Source organism: Sciurus carolinensis, chromosome 8 (genome assembly GCF_902686445.1).
Source record: "Sciurus carolinensis chromosome 8, mSciCar1.2, whole genome shotgun sequence".
Lineage (NCBI taxonomy): Eukaryota > Metazoa > Chordata > Mammalia > Rodentia > Sciuridae > Sciurus > Sciurus carolinensis.
Window position 1 is genome coordinate 12114862 of NC_062220.1, and position 5067 is coordinate 12119928.

The following is a 5067-nucleotide window of genomic DNA, read 5'->3' on the forward strand; positions in this document are numbered from 1 at the left end:
CCACTACACCCTTCTGCCATGATGCTCTGCCTCACCTCAGGTCCAGAGCAGCGGAGCTGGCCAAATGTGGACTGAACCTGAAGCCAGGAGCTCAGTGAAGCTTTCCTTCTCTAAGTTTGTCTTGTCAGGTATTTTGAACACAGCAATGAAAAACTAACAAATGAAATACACTAATTAAAAAATTTCCACTTGCACTTCATTCCTTGTGGAGTGCAGTCATCTGGATCAGAGACTTTGTCTCGTGGCTGTGGTGCACTTGCAAACACTGGGAACTTCCTGTGCAAAAAGTATGGGTCAAGATTTCCCAGTCACTACGGTTGCACCCTGTCCATGAAGGTTCTGTGCAAAGCACAGAAACTGTGTCAGTCCTAGTTAGATCTGCCACACCAGCTCCCAGGGATAGAGGATTCTGTGCATAGCAAGATAACTACAATGTTTCACCAGTGCTCTAACCTAAAAGCCTGCTGGCTTAGTAGATACTTTGGATAATTGGCTTCCAGGGTGCTACAGGAAGGTCCTAGCATTGCAACAGTGGAATGGCTACAAATATGTTTCTAGTCCTGTAACTTTCTAGTGCACAAAGAACAATGCCTTCATAGTCTTTAACTGCCTGATTGCAAGACCCTGAATAATAAACGTGCTGAGCCAGCTCTGAGTCACTGCTTCTCTACCCAAGATCAGTGTCCCACCTGATCCTGCTTTTCTCTCTACATGTTTCTGTGGTCCTTCTTAATCTCCCATCACCCCTCACTGGTTTTGTGAATTAACAGCCATGCAGGTCCTGGCGAGCACTCCATTCCCCTATACATTTTGAATTTTTGATGTTCCTTTTCACATCTTTCTATATTGCCTCTCTTAATATATCAGTGTATTTATTATTATTATTAACTATTTTAGTTTTCATAATACAGAATTTGAACTGTTTCCACACCATGTTTACAATACTGTAGAATATTCTGAATCTGTCTGTATGGTTTACTCTTATTAGTGGGTTTTGCTTACTTACTCTTTAATGTCTCTCCTGTTGAAAGAACTTCCTTTAACATTTCTCCAAGGACTGGTCTGGTGGAGATACATTTTATCAGTTTTTGTTTCTCACGAAAAGTCTTATGGCTCCTCCATTTCTAAAGGGTAGCTTTTCTGAGCACAGTGTTCTCAGTTCATGGTGTTTTTTGTGTTTTCTCCTCCAGTACTGTGAAAATCTTGTGTGACTCTCTTCTGTAAGGTTTCTACTGAGAAGTCTGTTGTCAGATGAATTGGGATATGCTTGTGTTTTTTCTTTTCTCTTGCAGCCTTTAGAATCTTCTCTTTCTCTTTACCCTTTGAGAGCTTGATTATATACTAAGTCCTGGGATAGACTTGGTTGAGTTCACTCTCACTGGTCATCTTTGACCTTCTCATTGTGTCCTTTGCTATGTGTTGGGATGTTTTCTGTTATTATCTCTTTAAATAAATTCTCTACACCTTTAGCATCCTCCAGTCGATTTATTTGCTTCTTGAACATCAATATCACAAATATTCGGCTTTTAATGCTGTCTCAAAGTTCTAGCAAGTTTCTTCATTCCTCTTCATTGTTTTCTTTTTTTCTTCTCTGAACGTATATTTTCAAATAGCTTGTCTTTGATCTCACTAATTCTCCCCCGCAAGTCGATATTAACTCTATGAATGTTGTGCCAGTGTGTTTGGGGATGAACGAGGTAAGCAGTCCTGTGGCCATCAATACCTCAATGGGGATGTCACATACTGAGCCCACAGCCCACCAAGACCAATGCAGCACTGGGTAAAACCAATGCCCACAACTTGAGGGCTGATTACTAATCGAATGGACTCAGGGCCCAAGACTACTGCAGCCAGCCACGGGTGATGCTGTCCAGAATAACAGTCAGAGAGACTGGGGCCACTTGCTTCCACCTGGCACTGCGCCATTCCAGAGTCTCTGTCCAGCGTCACTGACCCAAAGCTGGGGGCCGGGGATCTGCTCAGCACTAGATTTCACCAGCCCAACACTGAGTCCCAAGGCAGAGTCCTGTGCTTATTATTCTGTCCTATCCTGAGAATGCAGCCTTGTTCCACGCCATGATGCCCAAGGTTGGGTAGTGTGGTAAGCACAGTCCCCGGCCCACTGAGGCTGATGCTAATCTGTGTCACACCTGGTTCTCACAGCTGTAGGTAAGTACCTGCCCAGTCTCAGGGGTGCCCTCGGGCTCATGCCATAGCCAGTGGTGACGTAGGCTGAAGCACAACTTTGTCAGGACACAGGTCTCCACTAAGTGCTGGCTCCATCTGCAGGCATCTGCCCGAGGTATCTGTGCAGACCAACATTGGAGGGGCTGGTGGAGGCAGCCCCTTGGTGACACTAAGCTGGGTCATGCCTGAGTCTCAGAGCTGCAGAGACCTTTGCAGAATGAGGAGTGGAATACCAGGGCCCACTCCAAGACTGACGGTGGTCAGGCCTGCACACGAGTCAGTCCTTTCAGGGCACAGGTCTCTGCCTGGTGCTGCAGGGACAGGTGTAGAGGCCCCTTCTGTCTGCCTCGTTCTAGGTCCTTGAGTTTCTGCTTGCTACTGGGTCTCACTGCGTTGGGCTATGCTGAGTTCCAAAGCAAGTTCCCGTGCTAGCTTTCACGCCCTGCTTCCCCATGGGGGGAGTCCTGCCTCCACCTCTGCTGCCTGAGACAGGGGTTGGGCTGGGCAGTGGAACCACTCCCTTGGCTGCCTGTCCAACAGAGTTCCAGAGGCTCCACCTGGGGACACCGGTCTGAAGGTAGGGGTTGTGGAACTCGGAGCAGCACCTAGTTTCACAGTGGCTCCTGTTGGGTTTTAAGGCTAAATCTTGGACTTAATCCACTCTCCCTCCCCCCAAGCAGGATGCATCTCTCTCCACGCTGAGCGTACTTGCAGTAGGGGTGAGAGGTGACAGGGGCAACTGTTTCCTTCCTACCTTTTTCAATGTGTCTTTTCTTGTTATTCTATTTACAGCTCTTCATGCACCAGAATACCTGCACAAGAATTAAGGAGCACCGTGGTCTCTCCCCTGGCTTCCTTAGCTCTTGTGATAGTAGTGATGGAGGAACTGCTGTTCAACTTGCTGTGCCCGTGGAGAGACAACCTCTGCAGGTCCTGACTCAGCCACCACTTTGCTCCTCCTGGCTGGGGCCTTGGATGCAATGATGAATAAAAGTTGGTAGTTGTGCCTCCTATCAGCGACTTAGAATCTTAGTAATAAGTGTTGACAAAAGACAACGAAAGGCACTCAGGCATTGCTGGTGGGAATGCAAATTGGTGCAATCACTCTGTGGTCGCAGTGTGGAAATTCCTCAGAAAACTTGGAATGGAACCACCATTTGATCCAGTTATCCCACTCTTTGGTATATACACAAAAGACTTAAAATCAGGATACTACAGTGATGCGGCTACGTCAATGTGTATAGCAGCTTAATTCACAATAGCTAAGCTATGGAACCAACCTAGATGCCCTTCACAGATGAATGGGTAAAGAAAATGTTGTATGTATACACAATGGAATATTACTCAGCCTTAAAGAAGAATGAAATGATGGCATTTGCCTGTAAATGGATGGAACTAGAGACTATCATGCTAAGTTAAATGAGCTAATCCCCAAAAAATCAAAGTCCAAATGTTTTCTCTGATATGTAAATGCTAACACAAAATAAGGGAGGTGGGGGAAATAGAAGTTCATTGAATTAGACACAGGGGAATGAAGGAAAGGGAGAGGGATAGGAATAGAAAAGACTGCAGAATGAATCAGACATAAATTTCCTATGTTCACATATGAATACATGACCAGTGAAACTCCACATCATGTACAACTGCAAAAATGGGATTCTAGTTGGAATAAGTTATATTCCATCTATGTAAAATGTGTCAAAATACACTCTACTGTCATGTATATCTAAAAAGAACAGATTTTTTAAAAGACAAAGAAAGGGAGGAAGAGAGTGAAATACTACAGGAAATGACCTGACAGAGACTAGAAATGAAAGGTCATGTTCCCGTTTTTCAAAAAGAACAGAATCTTTATTGAGACAGGGAGTTGGAGATAAAACCGGAAAGAACTCAACCAGGCAAAACCCCACAGGCCTTCGCTCTCAGACCGAAGATGTGTTTTACCTGTGGTGAAGTTGTGAAGGTTTCTTAAGGGCGTCAGTGTGAGAATCAGAGATTCTAGACTGGTTTGGTCCAAACATAAAGATTTGTGATCCTGAATGACCTTGGTGGCAAGAGGAACGAGAGCTGATGTAACAGACTTGATAAAGCTCGATGACTCAGAGTTTGAAGAGAGGAACAGGCAAGCGTGATGCTAAGGCCCTGGCGTCTGCTGTCATTCTGAGAAACCAGGGAGAATGTAAAAGCACAGGAGTTTGCTCTTGAGATTCTCTGAACAAACCCTTGACATGTGTTAATTCCATCAATCTTCACATCGAAATCCTCAGAGGTGGACATTATCTTCCCTACAGAGGCAGGAAAGTAAGCTTAAGTGTTTGATCTAAGAGCGACTTATGAGAAGGTAGAGATGAACTCGATTCCCACCAAAACAGTTTGAGCTGACAACCATGATGCTCCACATGCTAATGAAGATCAAGGGTCTAGGTCCACTAGAGAGGTCCAGGCTAGGACAAAAGATGGGCACATCACAGCCGTGATAAATGAAGGGCAACTATGATTGTGACTCCTGAGGTTCGGCCTGGGGCTGGAGTAGAGGAGAGCCAGGAGAAGGCAGAGCCATGGAGGATATGGGGCTGACAGAGGTAGGAAGGGACAGGAAGTGATGTCGAAGTGATGAAATAAATGAAGCATGTGACACTCCTTGGAAAGCATGTGTTCATGAGTTCTGGAGCCTGGGGATCAACAGAGAGGGACAACGACACTCTAGGGACAAGGGGAACTCTGCTTGTATCCACCTAGTTTTTGCTCATCTGAGTCTTTGCTCCGCAGCAGCTGATAGCACCATGGCAACAATTCCTGATGCCGCTTTCCAGGTCCTCCTGAAGCGTGGCAAGCTTCTCACTGGCGGCCACCTTCCCTGTGGTGGTGAATGACAAGGGC